Genomic DNA, 21,482 nt, shown 5'->3' with positions numbered 1-21,482 from the left:
TTTAAATACATGAATATTCACCCATATGTACATAAATTATAAAAATTTAAAAATACATGAGACATATGCACACATAATTATATAAACTTTTAAATACATGAATATTCACCCATATGTACATAAATTATAAAAATTTAAAAATACATGAGACATATGCACACATAATTATATAAACTTTTAAATACATGAATATTCACCCATATGTACATAAATTATAAAAATTTAAAAATACATGCACACATAATTATATAAATTTAATAAAACATGAAGCATATGCATAAGTGCATGAATTATATAAGTTTATAAATACAGGAGACATATGCACACATAAGTACATAAATTATGGGAATTTATAAATGCATGAGTAATATGCAACGATAAGTACATAAATTTTTAATTTTTATAAATACATGAAGTATATGCAGCCATAAGTACATTAGTCATATGAATTTTATAAATACACTAGCGAGGGGTACCCGGCGTTGCCCGGATGTTTGTAGGGGTGTGTGGTGTTAAATAAAAAAGAAGTCGGGGGGGGGGGGTAGGATCGAAGCCAAACCCCTGAGGCGAAGTTTGAAAATAAAATCGGCCAGCCAGAAGTGGAAGATGTTTAAAAGTCGTCAAGCATTACGGCGATGGCAATGACGATGTAAGCATTGTTATAAGCGAAGTAAGAAAAGAAAACACCGGGGGGGGGGGGGTTAAAAAAAAAAAAAAAACGTAAGGCAAACAAACGATTAAAACAGAAAAACGAACGAACGTTACGTGAAAAATGGCTTAAATAATACAGGGTTCAATATTTAAATTTAAAAAAATCGAAAAAAAAAAACAAAAACATCTCACACCACGATTCGAACCCAAAACATTTAGATAATGAACCAAGGCCTTAACTACCTGCGCTAAAGCGGCGTATATAAAGTTTGTTCGGATTATCAACTATTTAAAGTAAATCAGGTCACGACGTCATGACATCATCTGACGCATGCGTTGTTGACCCTCCCCCCTGCCGAATCTGTCTAGACATCTCTCTCTCTCACTCTCTCTCTCACTTTGTCTGCCTTACTCTAAAGACTGGAAAATGGCGTCTGGCTGCTTTTATTTTAAAAAAAAACTTCGATCGTTAATATTTTTTGTAAGCATATTTTTTTTTTTTACTTCACGTTTGGCTTGGCTTTATTTTTCGTTTAGCTATCGTATCTACCTATTTTGAATGTGGTAATAACTTTGGTAATGTTGCCATAGCGTAGAAGTTCATAGTTTAGCTTTAATTAATTTTTTTTTTACTGATAACAACATTTTTAAATTGTAAATTCAGACCGCCATTAGAGGTTGCTGACGTCAAGATCACGTGACATGACTCAGCGGGTTTTAAATACAAGTTGACCCAAAATAAACGGCAGCGTGTATACTTTATGTAGAAGAGTTGGCGGCCGTATTTTTTGAGGCAGTTATAAATCGATTTAAAAATATGTAATGTTTAACATTAAAATGTCACTTTTTAGGGGGTGCCCTCCTGCAGAAAATCGATCAGTTGACGCACTTCTGATGGTCACTTTGGGCCAATTTTTCGATATTTGTCATCCGGAATGTGGGGCTTTCATATGAGACCAAGTTTGTGAATTTTTGTTGTGTCTGTCGAAAGTTTTTAGCAGACACACAAACATACATACATACATACACACATTTTCGCTTTTATATATATAGATGACGCACTAATAAGTACTTTTAATCTATGCAGTTTATAAATACACTAGAAAATACCTGTTCACTTGCGTTGCCTGGCTTAAGCATGCCCCTGTATTGAGGTTTAGTATAACTGTTGTTGGTATTGCCCACCCGCAACCTCCTCATATTTAGAACGGCTTTTGGTACAGACACCCCCAACATCCTCATGGTAAGAATGGCTTTTGGAATTGACATTATCCATCTCCTGTAAAGGACAGTTTTCTGAATAGACTCCCTATTTTGTCGGGGAAGGTGTAAAAAAAAATGTAAATGTTGTGTAATTATGTATTTTTGTTACCGTGCTGAAATAATGTTATTATTGTGAAATAATATTATTGTGAAATAATGCTGTTTCTTTTGACTATTGCTATTTCTTGTTGCTGTTTTTGTTTGTCACTATTTCTTGTTGCTATTTTTGTCTGTTGCTATCTCTCTCTCACAATGATTTCTAGTATAAATATAAATTTTTGCTTTTATGTATTTTACTAATGACGTATGCTGCACAATCTGTAATGAACCATGGAGTTGAGTAGGTCTTGCTATAATACTTCCGTGTGGAAACGTACTTCAATGCCTGCTTTGCACCAGTCAGTTGTCTCATTGGCACACTGTTCAGCAGGAAGAGAGAACATATTGGTCCATGGGGTAACTCTTATGTGTTCTCCAATGGCTTTTCAGTTAGTCCTTTTGAAGTACTTTGTTGTTTTAATCAATGGCTCCTCACGTTGGGGTTGGGATTTAAATGTGATGTAAACTGATACCATGAGGTGGTCTGTGTCTCCAAGTGGACTGTGGGCATTAGTCACACAATCCTCAGGTACTGTGGTGAGGAACAGGTCTAGAAGTGAAGCCTGCTGGTGTTCACGATTTGGGAGGCGAGTTGGGAACATTACTGTGTGAGGGAATGGGCTATAGAAAAGCTATAAGTAGGATGCCTAGTTGAACCTGTGCAACAAGAGAAAACAAGCCAATTTTTAGTCACCTAACACATGTATTTGGGCATTACTATCTAAGAAGAGTGCTGCATCTATACTATGAGATGATCGATTAGGGTACATCCTGATGAGGGAGAACAGTAAAGAAAATATAAGTAATTAATTCAGTGCCGAAAGAAAGCTTGGTTATCTGATTCAAATCATTGTTCTCTAGTTAAAGGGAGAGTGTTATGAATATAGACTCCAAGTCCATGAATATATCTATCCAAATCCTTAGAGCAGAGAGGGTGGTATCTTGTCATGTTAAAGTAGTTAGAGGAGATTGAGGAGTGTAAGTTTGGGGAAAGTATTCTAAGAGGTAAGATTGTACATCATCTGGATTACTTCTAAACCCATGGATATTTGTGAATGTGAGCCTTAAAGGAGGAGGCGAATTGGTTTTGTTTGGTGGCTGTCTGAATTGTGATATTTGTTTGGGTTGTCTGCATAATCAATGTGAAATGGTGTTTTAGGCCAGGGTTGAGTTTTACTGGTGGTGCTTTGACTGCATATTGATAACCTTTGCAACATTTAACATTATCAACATCCTAGACTTACCGAGGACAATATGACTAACTTCATCTCAATGCCTTCATTGTAGACATTCTAGGACTTAAATGAATGTCTTTTAAAATTCTTTTTATTTGAACACAATGAGTGACTACTCTATGAATACAGTAGGTATCATCAGAAATAGAAAACAGAAATACCTTCTTTTTTTTCTTCTTATGTAATGCAATGATTTCATATCTTCAAGCATAACCAGTACTTCATTAATAAAATTTTCATGATTTCTTTTTCTTCCGTCACTGAGTCTCCCAATAATTCTGGGTCTTTGGTATCAATCTTGATAACCCATCAGCATGCACAAATATACTATTTTGAAATCAGAATTAAATAAGATGATACTCCGTCTGTAGTATAAATCGGTAATCCTTGTTTGATGAAATAATTGACAGAAGAGGTTTATGATGCATTTGGAAAATAAATATACCTATTGAACTTGTTAACCGCAAAAATTATAGCTAAATCCTTTTTCAATTTGACTATAATTTTTTTCCTGTCAGAATTAATGCATATAACAATACTCCATCGATTCAGTTTTCACCTATGTTTACTATAACAATCATTGTTTATTTTTATCTAATGAAATATTCAATAGAGTTATCAAATTGGAATGTTTGTACTTTCATTTTACTGTCTGGTGCATCATATTTATTATGGCTTCACAATTGATAGCGTTGGGGTTTCTTTATTCTTTATTATATTTTATCCAAGCAAAAATCGCATATCTCTAACAAAGCCATAAACACATATTCTTGTATCCTTCTGGATATTTGTCAAACATGGTGCTTATGTTTCTTCATATATTACTCTTGATGCGAATATCGTTCAAACATTCCTCCATGAAATCCAACCCAACATGATATCCACTATTTCTTGGAACAAACTTGGAGCTACCTTCAAAATAAAAGGTAGTCTTTTTTAGCTGTATAACCCTTTGTATGTATTGTTAAATATTTCATGCATTGTTCAACCACGTTCACTTGCACACATTACTCTGACAAATATTTTTTAATTTAGAAAATGTATCTACTGGAATATGAATTGGGTAACTATGGTCTTTTATAAAAATCAAAATAATAAACCTATTCAATCACTCCAATTTTTTTTTTTTTTTGAGAATTTAAAAAGCTCTAATGACGAAAATAATGCCCCTTTTTTGCTTGGAAAACTTGTATTTCAATTCTCTCATAACATCCAAGTCCTGAAAATATTTCTATATTTTATTGATTTGCAAATTTCTGTTTTTCTCTTAAGTTGAATAACAATGAATGAATTTATACTGAATGAATTTATACTGAATGAATTTATACTGAATGAATTAGCTTTATGTCCTGTTAATAGGAGATATTAATATTTGCATTTTATTTCCTATTGTCAAAAAATTGTTTGTTAAAAATCTAACATTTTTCCTGTCTATTCTATTGGTACTTTGTAAATGAGGTCGACCTATTTTATTCCAAGTTACTAATCATCGCCAAATCACTTCCGTTGTCCAATAATAAGAATAAAAAATGTATATAATAAGAATATAACAATATAATTTTATAACATTCCATGTCTACATGTTTTTGCCATATTTACTACTTTGTTTTTTTGATGCAATTGAATGAAATATTTTCAATTTTTCTCTTACATACACTTGCTATATGTTCTTTGCAGTTACAAACATAGTTTTTGTTTTTGAAAAATCACATACTTTAGTATGATTTTTCTCTGTATATTTTACAATTAAACATTATTTACAGTTGAAATTGTTTTCTAACACGCTGAATATAAACTATTTATTTCCAATATTTTTATTATTACTTTATAATTTTATTAGTTTTTAAAACTCTTCAGTAACTTTTTTGCTGTTATGTCTGCATCATTCTCTAGAAGTGACAATAGTCTAGAGCGAATTATTTTTTGTTTTACTTGTAAATCTTTGAACAAAAGTTAAAAACATTTTCATATCTTTTGTTTAAATTCTTGTAATTCACATTATACTCTTTCTGCAGAGTAAACAAAATATTCTTCTTCCTGCTTTATAATATCCATGAATTTTTAGTCAACATGAAAAGGCTATTTCTTTTTTCAGTTGCTTTTTTAAAATATTTCTTGAATGTTTTGCTGTTTTCATACTTGATATTGAAGGTTGAATTGTTGTTAATTTTGTTGTTGTTGGTATCATAAATTGGACAATTCCAAGCTTTTGTATTGCATTTCTCTGTTGTTCAAATTGTTTCTGTTGCTTTTGTGCAACACAAGTTTGTTGAAAACACCACCAACTTTTCCATGTTACTTTTAGTATCAATATTCAAAAAGATCAACTGTTAACTTCAAACAATAATTTGTCACTTCAAAAAGTGTGCTCTTTCATGAGTTATTTTATCAACGGCTGTATAGTGTTATTCAGCGAAATATCTCGAAACTCCTATATTTGTCATCTGATGAATACAGTGTTTTTTGTAATTCCTTTCAAATTATTCATTCGCAAAGTGACTTGTGATGATGAAACAAATGAGTTAGTAGCCCTGAGTGTTAAAGACTAAGAAAAACACACAACGAATCAATAAGGTTTAATAGCTGATAGTATGTCTACCCATGTGACGTTTCAAATTTGATGATGTAGAAAATGAAGATCCGCATATTTCACATGAAAATGGCTTCTCCCCTGTGTGAACGCGCATATGAACCTTAACATTTGATCGATCAGAAAATGCAGAACCGCATATTTCACATGAGAATGATTTTTCCCCAGTGTGAACACGCATGTGTACCTTTAACTGTGAGTTGCGAGCACAGGAATATTCACATATTTCACAAGAAAATGATTTCTCTCCATCATGTGTTCGATAGTGCTCAATCAAATGTGATTTTTGAGAAAAAGAAGATCCACATGTTTCACAAGAAAACGATTTTTCCCCGGTGTGTATACGAACGTGTCTTATCAAATTTGATTTTATGGAAAATGAAGATCCGCATGTTTCACAGGAAAATGGTTTTTCTTCAGTATGTGTACGCATATGAATAGTCAAATTTGAATGATCAGTAAAGCAAGATCCACATATTTTACAAGAAAACGATTTCTCACCAGTGTGTATACGAATATGTCTTATCAAATTTGATTTTGTAGAAAATGAAGATCCGCAAGTTTCACATGAGAATGGCTTCTCTGCAGTATGTATACGCATGTGAATGTTGACATTTGATTTATCAGCAAAAGAAGATCCGCATATAATACAGGAAAATGGTTTCTCCCCAGTGTGTATACGATTGTGCCGAACCAAACTTGATTTTGTAGAACAAGAATAATCACATATTTCACATGAAAATGATTTTTCCCCATCGTGTGTTCGATTGTGTTCAATCAAATGTGATTTTTGAGAAAATGAAGATCCGCATGTTTCACAAGAAAACGATTTCTCTCCAGTGTGTATGCGGACGTGTCTTGTCAAATTTGATGATGTAGAAAACAAAGATCCACATGTTTCACATGAGAATGGTTTCTCTCTAGTGTGTATACGATTGTGAATAGTTAAATTTGATTTGTCAGCAAATGAAGATCCACATATTGTACAGAAAAATGGTTTTTCCCCAGTGTGTATACGATTGTGTCGAATCAAACTTGATTTTGTAGAAAATGAAGATCCACAGAATTCGCAGGATAACGCTTTTTCTTGTATCTCAGACATTTTATCTGTAAATAAAGAATACATTAACACAACATCAAATAAGTTATTGTTTTACTAAACTAAAATTACTTTAACCAAACTAATGTTTATTTTATGTTCAACAATCTGTAATAGATACTTTATTTACAGAAATATGTTATATCTCGAGTATTATCTTTTGTTAAAAAAAAAATTTCTTTTAGGGTACATGGTTAATATCTATGTTCGTCTTCAATATATCTACATTTCTTTTCTGGTATCACTAACTTCAGTGTGGATCATTAATAAATCAATGTTTTTAGAGCAGATAATATGATGAGGTTGATTTAACTCATTCTAAACCTTTTAGTTCTTCCCATGAGTTTCATTTAGATTATTATATTCATTTTATTAGATTTATGAATACAGCTCTATGCAGAAGAAAGGTTACAACTTAAAAAAAACTAAAGTTCAAAGACGTGAACAGCCGAATGGTTATGTATATAATAAATATAACACAAAATTAAATAAAAACCATGTAATAATTCTAAATACCTATATTTTATCAATATAAAATATGAATTAAAAAAATTGTGCACAAACAATTTGTGTAATGTATATTATAATTTATATTTTAAGAGAGTTTTAAAACACTAAGGATTTTTGTTGCTTAACCCAAATTGTCTTTCTTTAACATAAATATTCTGTAGTCATTGCGCGTTATAAAACTGGTTTCTTGTTTTAAGATAGTTTTATGGTATAAAATAAATTTTTCTAAGCTCAAGATGTTTTAACTTTCAGTAATGGAAAATTAGAATTATAAAAAAAACATGGTATTTGAACAAAGAAAATGGAAGACAAATACAAACAATGTTTACAGGAATGTCTAATTCGATCTTTTCTTTTTCGTCAGTTCAAAAATTGAGGGAAAACTACTAAAATATAAATGAATTGTCACCTTTTTTGAATTGGTATTGAAAGTCGAGAAATAAGTGACACATTCATTTTTTAATAATTGTTTGATATAAATTTTACACAACAAATAAACTTAATTATGTTAACCTTTTTGATGGAGATTTATGCGATAAATTTGATGAAGAAATGTAAATAATTTCGTTTCCAACGCTATTAAAGGAAGTTTTTATTTACTGAAAGATGGGTTGATTAAAAATAATATATATATATATGGGGGTGGAAGCAAAGTAGGCAACTAAAAAGAAAATCTTAGAAAAGAGCTTAATATTAATTCATAAATATGTTACAGAGGATCAGAAAATTATTGGTAAATCTCAAATTCAACACATTTATGTTTGGTGTCTCCAATCTTTGTTTATATCGCCCCATAAATTTATGGGGAGAAAAACAAAAGCTGAAGAGAGTCCCAGATAAATGACTAAAGACTGGTTTTCTGTGTTGATTTAAACCGATGTTATCAGTATTTTTTTTTCCTAATTTGCTGTAAGATACACACATATATAGTGACCTCAGCAAGTGCCAAAATAGAGAGTGTGATACATTGAAGTGTAAGATTCTGCTGGGAGATGACTAGTATATAGCGCAATATAATATGTGTAAATATCTCCAGTAGATGATCTGTAAAAAGTTGAATGTTAAATGCAATATCAAGTCTTGGGAACAGCTTAAGTGTAGAAGTTTGTAGATGCCAGAATATTTCCTACTGCTTGTTTAGAACTTTCATTTGAATTACCTTCCTGATCATTGATTGTCAGACAATACCATCATGCCAAAATTTAAATGTAAACAACATTTTGCTAACTTCATTCTCAAGCAGATTACTTCTATAAAACTAGTGTCTACCACAATATACAATTTCTGCTTTAGAGAGTAAGAAAAAATTTGTAAAAAGGCTTACAAACAAAAACTGTCATTAACCAACCTGCCATTGGCACTTTTGACTGGCTACAAAACATATATATATGTATATACCAAGCACTGAATAAGGCAGGGGATGGGGAGGGCAGTAGCCCTATATATATCTAAGGCTTTTGACAGGGTATGACACGATGGTCTTCTCATAAAAATAAAATCTATGGACAAATACTTAACAATTAAATCCTTCTTAAATGAGAGAAGAATCCAGATTGTCCTCGATGGGCATACGTCCAAACAATATAATATAAATGCAGGTGTACCTCAGGGATCGATCCTTACTGGATAAAATTGTCTCTGACACGGGTATATTTGCCGATGACATCATGCTCTATAGCAGGCACGTGAGGAAAACTAATGAGCACACATCTAAGGCAATGGCGGAAACCCTAGAGGAAGACCTTCACTCTGTAGTGGAATCGGGTCAGAAATGGATGGTAATGTTCAAAGCTGCCAAGACAAGCTCATTTCCTTTAATAATTACATGAAACCTTACCAACCACCAATAGTTATGGCTAAAGATACATTACCTGAAAGTACTCCGTTCAAACTCCTTGGCTTAACGTTCACAGGGAACATGAGTTGGAATAAATACATTGAGATCATTGCCAGGGCTGCTGCGAAGAAAATGGGCTCTCTCTATCGTGCTTGAAAGTTACTTACGCCTGAAAGTATCCTATACCTCTACAAAGCCACCATTCGCCCATGTATCGAGTACTGCTGCACATTTCGGTTGGTGCATCTGCTACTAGTCTCTTGCTTCTGGATAATGTTCTAAAGAGAGTCGCCAACCTGATATGTCCTGAAGTGTCATCTAAACTTCAACCTCTGTTCTATTGATGAAATGTTGCACCCCTCTGCTTGTTTTACAAGTATTTTAATGGTGGATGCGCTGACGAACTACAAGCTCTTGTACCTCCTCGATGAAAATACCCCCGACAAACCCGACAAGCAGCAAAGTACCACCTCTACACAGTAGAGATCCCTAGGTGTAAGAAAGCCTCCTACTCTAATAGCTTCTTCCCCAGAACTGCTAGACTTTGGAATTCTCTTCCGGTTTCCTGCTTCCTTAACTCTACTGACATGCAGAAGTTCAAGTGTAATGCAAACAGAAATCTTGCTGCTAAACTCCCTACATAGTATCCCTGAAACTTAGATCCCTGATAGCAGCCCCCTACATCAAAGTGCCAATGTGCCTTGTTTGGTTAGAAAATGTAATTAAAAAAAATGGTAAAACCAAACAGGAAAACCATGTAAAAAAATAAATTCATTGGACTTAAGGAGTCAGATAAAAAATTCCAACTCCGACTCCTTGTACTTTTAGAAATCTGATTCCGACTCCAGTTAAAACCTCCAACTCCTTCCGACTCCGCAACCCTGATTCCATTACAAATCAAAAGGTCATATCCTAAGGTTTCTGCATTTGACTTCGATCTGTGTGCATTCGTTTTTTCATCATATCTATTGTAGAGTATAGTTTTATCAGCAAATATACCCATCCCGGACACAATTTTATCAGGAATGTCATTCATGAATATCAGGAATAGCAAAAGCTCTGGGGCACAACTGCATTAATATTATTTTCTTCAGTTGTACAGCCATCAAAAACAAACTGGATTTTTCTCTTGTCTTCAATGCATTTCCTGGTGGTTTCAGTATATCCACTCTTAGCTGTTGCTACTTCTTTCTTACAATTACTTCTAGCTTCTATATACTTTGTCTGTTTGTACAGGATTATGCTGGATAAATCTACAGTATGCATGTTGCCTCTGAGCAATGGCAGCTGCGCAAGTAGAAGTAAGCCATTGGGGAGGGTGGGGTTTGCTATAGAACTTCCGTGTAGGAACATATGCTTCAATTGCTGCTTTGAACCATTGAGTAATCTCATTTGTGCATTATTCTGCAGGAAGAGAGAATATATTTCCCCATCCCAGTCAGCCTTATTTTAGTATGTTGTCGTTTTGAGCAATGACTCTTCAACTTGGGGTCGAGAGTTAAGTGGGCAATCAGCATTTGTTACACGATCCTCAGGATCTCTTGTCAGAAATAGATCCACAAGTGAGGCTTGCTGATTCTGGCGATCTGGGAGACGGGTCGGGGATGTTACTGCCTGTGTCAAGGAATGGGATATAGCAAAATTATGGATAATGCTACTAGCTGTGTCAGTGAAGTTAGAGAAGCCAAGCAAATTTCTGTCACTTAGAGTCACTAAATACATGTATTTTGGCGCTAGTGTCAAGGGAGAGTGTTACATCTATGCTGTAAGAGACATGATTGATTATAGCCTGGCTGGATGGAGACCAATAAAGAAAATACAGGTAGCTAACGCTATGTTGTAAATTTAGTTTTAAGCACATGAATGCCTGGTCACCTGATTCTAGTTTAGATTCCCTAGACATGGAGAGGGTGTTACAAATATAGACTCCAAGTCTGTTCCTGTTAAAGTCCTTACAGCAAAGTGTAAGATAACCAGACATGTTAAAGGTTAAAGATGTTAGAGGGGATGGAGAAGTGCAAATTAGTTTCACTTAATGCTAAGATATCTGGGGAGTTTGCTAGGAGAAATGATTCTACATCCTCTAAGTTAGTTCTAAGTCCTTAGATATGTGTAAATGCAAGTCTCAAGGGAGGAGGCATGAGTGTGTGACTGGTTTGAACATTTTTTTTGATTGAGCTGTCATTTCATTCTATTTTGTAGTTTCAAATCTAGATTGAGGTGCTAGGCAAAACGCATGTGCATAGGTACCATCATGCAACACGAGTAGACCATCAGCCGACTCCTCATCCACAAGAATGTGGTCTTTGGAACGCTAATCAGAGATGAGTGCAGAGTGCCTTTACATGCATGACATGGCACTACAAATATCCCGATATTACACAATTGATGATAGAACAGCCGCTCTAAGTGCTATTAAAGGACTTCTGTACTGTCAGTTGGAAACAGCAACCAGCAACTCTCAAACCGGTACCCTCAAACTTGTCCGACAGGAGTGGCCCAGTCCAATCATGTTAGCATATATGGTAAATAAGCACCCCCAAGATGCCCAGTTATAGAAGAAGGGAATAAGGCAAATGTAGGGGACGGCATTCATTGCCCTAGTTAGTACTGCGCATCTCTAATGAGTCCTTATGGCCACACCTCTACTCCTGGCTAATAGGCAAAGAAGGAATATGGAGTATAGATAGGCAGAGCCTATCTACTCCTTAAGCACTTTAGTTTTGCAAACCGGTGATTTGATCAAGTCACCAGCTCTAGGGAGGTCGTTGTCCAGGAATGAGGAGGCCTCCCTCCCCTGTTTGGTGCTAAGACATATGAGATCAGTGGCACAGGTTTACAAATCGGAGTTTTCCTTATCCGAGATGGATGACCTAACCAGATCTACTGGTCTATCAGTACTGAGAGAGTTTTTCCTGCACCTGGTTGCATGGATAGTGAGGATTGATACAGTTAGTATCAAAGAATTAGTATCTGCTTTGAAGTTATACTCCTCAGAATAGGATTAAGATTGGTTACGTTTTTAAAGGAGGTATGCATGAGTGTGAGTTGTAGATTAAAGGTGAATATGGAAAATTATAGTATAAGGATTAGGGTGCATTTCGAAATGTGCTTTAGGTGTTAGTTTTCAAGTAAAGATAATCACCAGTACTTTATCCCATCTAATGAAAGAAATATATAGTTGCTAGTTAATACAGATCACTTATAATCTGAGTACAAACTGTGGCTATTAGTTATCTATTTTATAGATATTCTTTAGAGTATAAATAGAGGTTAAGTTAATGCATCCCTTAGCAATAGAAATCTATAGATGTTTAGTATTTATCGATTTTGAAAAGGTCAGCCTACTAAAGTTTATGACCGGAAGCTAAACCCTCCTCCCAAGGTACATGCAAAGTATGTGATTTTATATCAGCTTGGGGAGAAGATCAATTGGTTTTTTGTCCAGTTGAAACAGGAGAGATGATATACTTACAAAAATACAGCATTAATATACAATATAGATATACAGGGATTTGGGGAGGATGTAAGAGTATAAGGATTTTTAATGTTTATCATGCAAAACAGACAGGACGGCGTCTTGGAGGCAAAGCATTATCCCTTTAAAGCAGACATTTAGAAATAGCATTTGTGCCAGTTATTTTAGTAACATGCATCAGTAACAATATACATGTGGCCAGTATATGTCTTATATTTAATCATTACACTTAGTCATAGAATGATAAATTATGATTTCCAAAAAAAGAGGGAAGCAGTAAAAGTAAATAAGAGCAGGAAAAATAGGTTTGGTGAATAAGCAATAAATTAATTGCTTCATAAGCAATGGTTTGCACAATTTAGCAGTTTTTGTATGGTTTTGCTTTTATTTTTGGAGATATCTCATATTTTGTACTGTACTGTAATGCTTCCACTTCATCAAGATATTTTGGTCTGTCAGATCACTGCAAATCTTGTCTAGACAGCTGTTTTCGTTTTGGTTGTGATGTCTCACAAGATCAATGAAAGTTCTGTCTTTGAGTGAGATCACTATAGATTACATTGGATAACAATCGGATTGTAGTCTGAAAGTTATCTAGTGGAATTGCCAAATGGAATTTGGCAATTGGATTAGTTTTGGATCAATCTGGAATCACCATCTTATCTCTCCCACCCAAAAAAATAACGGGCATAAATCAATAAGAAGCAACCCATGGCACTATAGCCCTTTACATCTTCCTTTTTTTGTTTACAAAGGAGTCACCACTTATCAAGGCCCAAAGGTCAATCGAGGATAATGGTTAATGAGTGTACACAAGTCAATGGCACAATATCCTAGTAATCGTTAGTAGTGGAAATTTGGTAAATTGGATTACTTAAGGGGGTGGCTCATCAAGACTTTGTTTATGTTGGACTTGAATATGATCAAATTGTAGTTAGCTGGAAAGCAGGCAAATGGAAGAGAGTTCCACAGGTATGAAGTTCTAAGAAAGCAGCTTTGTTCATGAAATCTATGTTTAGAATTAGGGACAGAAAAAGAGTGGGGGAAATTATTGATACTGGTTTCAGCTAGACGAGTGTTTTTCATGAAAGTTTAGCAATGGAGGGGGGGCATAGATTGGAGCTCAGACAGGCACCTGCCATGAAAATAGTGATAGAGTAAAGACAGGCTTGTAATGTCTCTTTTGAGGGAAGAGGTTGTAGAGAAGAGAAAAAGGCACCCCCACCAGGTTACGAAGTCTATTTTGAACTTTGTCGAAGTATGATAAAAGGTTTCCAGCAGTTCCTGCCCAGATGTGACAACAGTACTCCATCTCTGGATGTACTTGACTCTTACTCATGTAGAGAATTGCATCAGCAGTGAGATATGTACTAGAGCGCTAGAAGGATCCAACCATTTATCCAGCCCAGAACCTCCCCAAGACGAGAGCCATTCATTTCAATTGATGCCAGATAGGAGATCAGAGCGTTGTGGTAGAGATATCTCCAGAGAAGACCCTAATTTACCTCATATGTGCTTCTGGGTTGCACTTGCTTACACCACCGCATTTATATTTGCCCTCTATCGCCCCCACAACAGCGGAGTTACTATCTTTAAGAGTATATCTGAGAAAATTGACCACATCCCGTCTGCTCATCACTCAGCTTACATTCACATTTGCGGTGACTTCAATGTCCATAATGTGGAAGGGCTGACCCACTCGAACAAGACAGATGATGAGGGGACATTCTGTTATGATTTTGCCATTGCCTATGACCTCAGATTGTTCATGAACCCAACAGTGTGCCCGATACTACCGAAACAACTCCCTCCCAAATTTCCCTATGAGGACTAAAGCCACATTGTTGTAAAAGTCATCCCTTCTCATGTCTGCGATACATGATACATCCACATCTTTTGATAAAGTCTGGCACAAAGGGCTGCTAATGAAAATTAAATTGTACGTCATAACTGGACGTATACTAAATATAATTAGATTCATCTTAGACAATAGAAGCACATAGGTTTTCATTGATGAACATACATCCAAGCAACATAACATTAATGCGGGAGTGTCTCAGGGTCGATCCTTGGACAATTATTATTCCTGATATTCAAAAACAACCTCCCAGATAATATTGTGTCCGAGATGGGTATATTTACTGATGATACAATGCTCTATAACATGCATTAGGGAAGAAAAGATGTAAATAAATCTAAGACAATGGAAAAATCATTAGAAAATGACCTCAGACCATAGGTGAATAGGGATGCGAATGGATGGTAATATTTAATGCTAGCAAAACTAAACTGTTCTGCTTTAACAATTACAAGGCACTTCTCAAACTGCTTATATCGATGAAAAAAAAAACACCCTACCTGAGAATTCTACCTTTAAACTCCTTTTTTGGTACTATTTTACCATATTTTACTTTGTGGGCAATATGAACTGGAACAAATACATAGAGGACATTGCAAAGACTGCTGCAACACTGCTGCGTTCCCTCTATCGAGCTAAAAGACTACTCCCACCTGAGGATATCCCGTACCTCTACAAGGCCACCATTCACTCATGCATGGAGTATTGTTTCCACATCTGGGCTGGTGCACCTACCACTAATCTCTTCCTCCTGGATAGGTTTTAAAAGAATTGTCAATCTAATCCCACTTTATCAACTAAGCTTCAGCTCTTTTCCTATCATCACAATGTTGCATCTCTGTGCAATGTGTTCTGATGAACTCGTTGCACTTGTACCCTGTACATATCTCCGACAAACCAGTTTAGCAATAAGATCTCACCCTTTCACTGTTGAGGTCTCTAGATGTCAAAAAGGTTTCTATTCTAATAGTTTCTTCCCTTGAACAGCTGGACTTTGGAATTCACTTCCTGCGTTCCTGGTCGTACTGATATGCAGACGTTTCAGTGTAACATAAACCGACATCTTGTTAATCTTTCCTAGACATGGTCTCAAAAAGTAGCCTTTTTTGTCCAAGTGGTGATATGCCTTGTTTGGAGTTAACGTTAAATAAATAAATGAAGCTGGTAGAGTGTATATGTGAGTATATTTATCATACAAGTGAATGTAAAACATATAAAATGATATGCATGAAAAGTAATTATAAAATGCTGAATAGGTGTGGGAGGCTGGTATATGGATTTGCAGAATTGATTTCCATATAGTGGTCAAGGAGTTGGATGTCTGAGTCGAGAGTCAGAGTCTAAGACACCAAAGGAGTCGGAATCTGCATATTAGGAATTCAAAGAGTAAGAGTCGGACTTTCACCATCCGCCTCCACAACCCTGAATGGAATGGAATCATAATGATTAGTAACATTTAATGCTACTAAGACTAAGCTCTTTTCTTTTAAGAATTATACAAAAAACATTTTCCACCAAAGATGGTAATAAAAAATACCATCTTATTTCGGCTTAACATTCATAGACAACATGAATTAGAACAATACATTGATGACTTTGCCATGGTTGCTATTTTCGGCGTAACATTCATAGACAACATGAATTAGAACAATGCATTAATGACTTTGCCAGAGTTGCTATTTCGGCTTAACATTTATAGGCAACATGAATTAGAACAATGCATTGATGACTTTGCCATGGTTGCTATTTCGGCTTAACATTTATAGACAACATGAATAAGACAATACATTGATGACTTTGCTATGGTTGCTATTTCAGCTTAACATTCATAGACAACATGCATTAGAACAATGCATTGATGACTTTGCTATGGTTACTATTTCGGCTTAACATCCATAGGCAACATGAATTAGAACAATGCATTGATGACTTTGCTATGGTTGCTATTTCGGCTTAACATTCATAGACAACATAAATTAGAACAATGCATTGATGACTTTGCTATGGTTACTATTTCGGCTTAACATTCATAGGCAACATGAATTAGAACAATGCATTGATGACTTTGCTATGGTTGCTATTTCGGCTTAACATTCATAGACAACATACATTAGAACAATACATTGATGACTTTGCCAGGGTTGCTATTTCGGCTTAACATTCATAGACAACATAAATTAGAACAATACATTGATGACTGCCACAGTTGCTATTTCGGCTTAACATTCATAGACAACATAAATTAGAACAATACATTGATGACTTTGCCAGGGTTGCTATTTCGGCTTAACATTCATAGACAACATAAATTAGAACAATACATTGATGACTGCCACAGTTGCTATTTCGGCTTAACATTCATAGACAACATAAATTAGAACAATACATTGATGACTTTGCCGGGGTTGCTATTTTGGCTTAACATTCATAGACAACATAAATTAGAACAATACATTGATGACTTTGCCGGGGTTGCTATTTTGGCTTAACATTCATAGACAACATAAATTAGAACAATACATTGATGACTGCCACAGTTGCTATTTCGGCTTAACATTCATAGACAACATAAATTAGAACAATACATTGATGACTGCCACAGTTGCTATTTCGGCTTAACATTCATAGACAACATAAATTAGAACAATACATTGATGACTTTGCCAGGGTTGCTATTTCGGCTTAACATTCATAGACAACATAAATTAGAACAATACATTGATGACTTTGCCAGGGTTGCTATTTCGGCTTAACATTCATAGACAACATAAATTAGAACAATGCATTGATGACTGCCACAGTTGCTATTTCGGCTTAACATTCATAGACAACATAAATTAGAACAATACATTGATGACTGCCACAGTTGCTATTTCGGCTTAACATTCATAGACAACATAAATTAGAACAATACATTGATGACTGCCACAGTTGCTATTTCGGCTTAACATTCATAGGCAACATAAATTAGAACAATACATTGATGACTTTGCCATGGTCGCTATTTCGGCTTAACATTCATAGACAACATACATTAGAACAATACATTGATGACTGCCACAGTTGCTATTTCGGCTTAACATTCATAGGCAACATGAATTAGAACAATGCATTGATAACTTTGCTATGGTTACTATTTATGTTTAACATTCATAGGCAACATGAATTAGAACAATGCATTGATGACTTTGCCATGGTTGCTATTTCGGCTTAACATTTATAGGCAACATGCATTAGAACAATGCATTGATGACTTTGCCATGGTTACTATTTCAGTTTAACATTCATAGGCAACATGAATTAGAACAATGCATTGATTACTTTGCCACGGTTACTATTTCGGCTAAACATTCCTAGTCAACATGAATTAGAACAATGCATTAATGACTTTGCAATGGTTGCTATTTCAGTTTAACATTCATAGCCACCATGAATTTGAACAATACATTGATGACTCTGCCACAGTTACTATTTCGGCTTAACATTTATAGGCAACATGAATTAGAACAATACATTGATGACTTTGCCATGGTTACTATTTCCGCTTAACATTCATAGACAACATGAATTAGAACAATGCATTGATGACTTTGCTATGGTTACTATTTCAGTTTAACATTCATAGGCAACATGAATTAGAACAATACATGATGACTTTTCCATGGTTGCTATTTTGACTTAACATTCATAGACAACATGAATTAGAACAATGCATTGAAGACTTTGCTATGGTTACTATTTCAGTTTAACATTCATAGGCAACATGAATTAGAACAATGCATTGATGACTTTGCCATGGTTACTATTTCAGTTTAACATTCATAGACAACATGAATTAGAACAATGCATTGATGACTTTGCTATGGTTACTATTTCAGTTTAACATTCATAGGCAACATGAATTAGAACAATACATTGATGACTTTTCCATGGTTGCTATTTCGGCTTAACATTCATAGACAACATGAATTAGAACAATGCATTGATGACTTTGCTATGGTTACCTTTTAAGTTTAACATTCATAGGCAACATGAATTAGAACAATGCATTGATGACTTTGCTATGGTTACTATTTCAGTTTAAAATTCATAGGCAACATGAATTAGAACAATGCATTGATGACTTTGCTATGGTTACTATTTCAGCTTAACATTCATAGGCAACATGAATTAGAACAATGCATTGATGACTTTGCTATAGTTACTATTTCAGTTTAACATTCATAGACAACATGAATTAGAACAATGCATTGATGACATTGCTATGGTTACTATTTCAGTTTAACATTCATAGGCAACATGAATAAGACCAATACATTGATTACTCTGCCACAGTTGCTATTTCGGCTTAAAATTCATAGGCAACATGAATTAGAACAATGCATTGATGACTCTGCCATAGTTGCTATTTTGGCTTAACATTCATAGACAACATGAATTAGAACAATACATTGATGACTTTGCCATGGTTGCTATTTCAGCTTAACATTCATAGGCAACATGAATTAGAACAATACATTGATTACTGCCACAGTTGCTATTTCGGCTTAACATTCATAGACAACATAAATTAGAACAATACATTGATGACTGCCACAGTTGCTATTTCGGCTTAACATTCATAGACAACATAAATTAGAACAATACATTGATGACTTTGCCAGGGTTGCTATTTCGGCTTAACATTCATAGAAAACATAAGTTAGATCAATACATTGATGACTTTGCCAGGGTTGCTATTTCGGCTTAACATTCATAGACAACATAAATTAGAACAATACATTGATGACTGCAACAGTTGCTATTTCGGCTTAAAATTCATAGACAACATAAATTAGAACAATACATTGATGACTTTGCCAGGGTTGCTATTTCGGCTTAACATTCATAGACAAAATAAATTAGAACAATACATTGATGACTTTGCCAGGGTAGCTATTTCGGCTTAACATTCATAGACAACATAAATTAGAACAATACATTGATGACTTTGCCAGGGTTGCTATTTCGGCTTAACATTCATAGACAACATAAATTAGAACAATACATTGATGACTGCCACAGTTGCTATTTCGGCTTAACATTCATAGACAACATAAATTAGAACAATACATTGATGACTTTGCCAGGGTTGCCATTTCGGCTTAACATTCATAGACAACATAAATTAGAAATATACATTGATGACTTTGCCAGGGTTACTATTTCGGCTTAACATTCATAGACAACATAAATTAGAACAATACATTGATGACTGCCACAGTTGCTATTTCGGCTTAACATTCAAAAACAACATACATTAGAACAATACATTGATGACTTTGCCAGGGTTGCTATTTCGGCTTAAAATTCATAGGCAACATGAATTAGAACAATACATTGATGACTTTGCCATGGTCGCTATTTCGGCTTAACATTCATAGACAACATACATTAGAACAATACATTGATGACTGCCACAGTTGCTATTTCGGCTTAACATTCATAGGCAACATGAATTAGAACAATGCATTGATAACTTTGCTATGGTTACTATTTATGTTTAAAATTCATAGGCAACATGAATTAGAACAATGCATTGATTACTTTGCCACGGTTACTATTTCGGCTAAACATTCCTAGTCAACATGAATTAGAACAATGCATTAATGACTTTGCAATGGTTGCTATTTCAGTTTAACATTCATAGCCACCATGAATTTGAACAATACATTGATGACTCTGCCACAGTTACTATTTCGGCTTAACATTTATAGGCAACATGAATTAGAACAATACATTGATGACTTTGCCACGGTTTCTATTTTTGGCTTAACATTCATAGACAACATGAATTAGAACAATGCATTGATGACTTTGCTATGGTTACTATTTCAGTTTAACATTCATAGGCAACATGAATTAGAACAATACATGATGACTTTTCCATGGTTGCTATTTTGGCTTAACATTCATAGACAACATGAATTAGAACAATGCATTGAAGACTTTGCTATGGTTACTATTTCAGTTTAACATTCATAGGCAACATGAATTAGAACAATGCATTGATGACTTTGCCATGGTTACTATTTCAGTTTAACATTACTAGACAACATGAATTAGAACAATGCATTGATGACTTTGCTATGGTTTCTATTTCAGTTTAACATTCATAGGCAACATGAATTAGAACAATACATTGATGACTTTTCCATGGTTGCTATTTCGGCTTAATATTCATAGACAACATGAATTAGAACAATGCATTGATGACTTTGCTATGGTTACCTTTTAAGTTTAACATTCATAGGCAACATGAATTCGAACAATGCATTGATGACTTTGCTATGGTTACTATTTCAGTTTAAAATTCATAGGCAACATGAATTAGAACAATGCATTGATGACTTTGCTATGGTTACTATTTCAGCTTAACATTCATAGGCAACATGAATTAGAACAATGCATTGATGACTTTGCTATAGTTACTATTTCAGTTTAACATTCATAGACAACATGAATTAGAACAATGCATTGATGACATTGCTATGGTTACTATTTCAGTTTAACATTCATAGGCAACATGAATTAGAACAATACATTGATTACTCTGCAACAGTTGCTATTTCGGCTTAAAATTCATAGGCAACATGAATTAGAACAATGCATTGATGACTCTGCCATAGTTGCTATTTCGGCTTAACATTCATAGACAACATGAATTAGAACAATACATTGATGACTTTGCCATGGTTGCTATTTCAGCTTAACATTCATAGGCAACATGAATTAGAACAATACATTGATTACTGCCACAGTTGCTATTTCGGCTTAACATTCATAGACAACATAAATTAGAACAATACATTGATGACTGCCA

General features: G+C 34.5%; 1 long non-coding RNA gene across 1 annotated transcript in view; it reads right to left on the bottom strand.

The window, feature by feature from the left end:
• Positions 1-5,359: 5,359 nt before the first annotated feature.
• LOC145271361 (uncharacterized) overlaps positions 5,360-21,482 on the bottom strand; it is a 63,859-nt gene continuing 47,736 nt past the window's right edge. The window contains exon 2 of the long non-coding RNA XR_013865839.1: positions 5,360-6,945. This is a non-coding gene — a long non-coding RNA (uncharacterized LOC145271361). The remainder of the gene's footprint in view (positions 6,946-21,482) is intronic.

Source organism: Euprymna scolopes, chromosome 46, assembly GCF_053919585.1.
Source record: "Euprymna scolopes isolate OS-2025 chromosome 46, ASM5391958v1, whole genome shotgun sequence".
Lineage (NCBI taxonomy): Eukaryota > Metazoa > Mollusca > Cephalopoda > Sepiida > Sepiolidae > Euprymna > Euprymna scolopes.
Note: the sequence above shows the minus strand (reverse complement) of the source record. Positions and strands in the feature narration are given on the sequence as shown.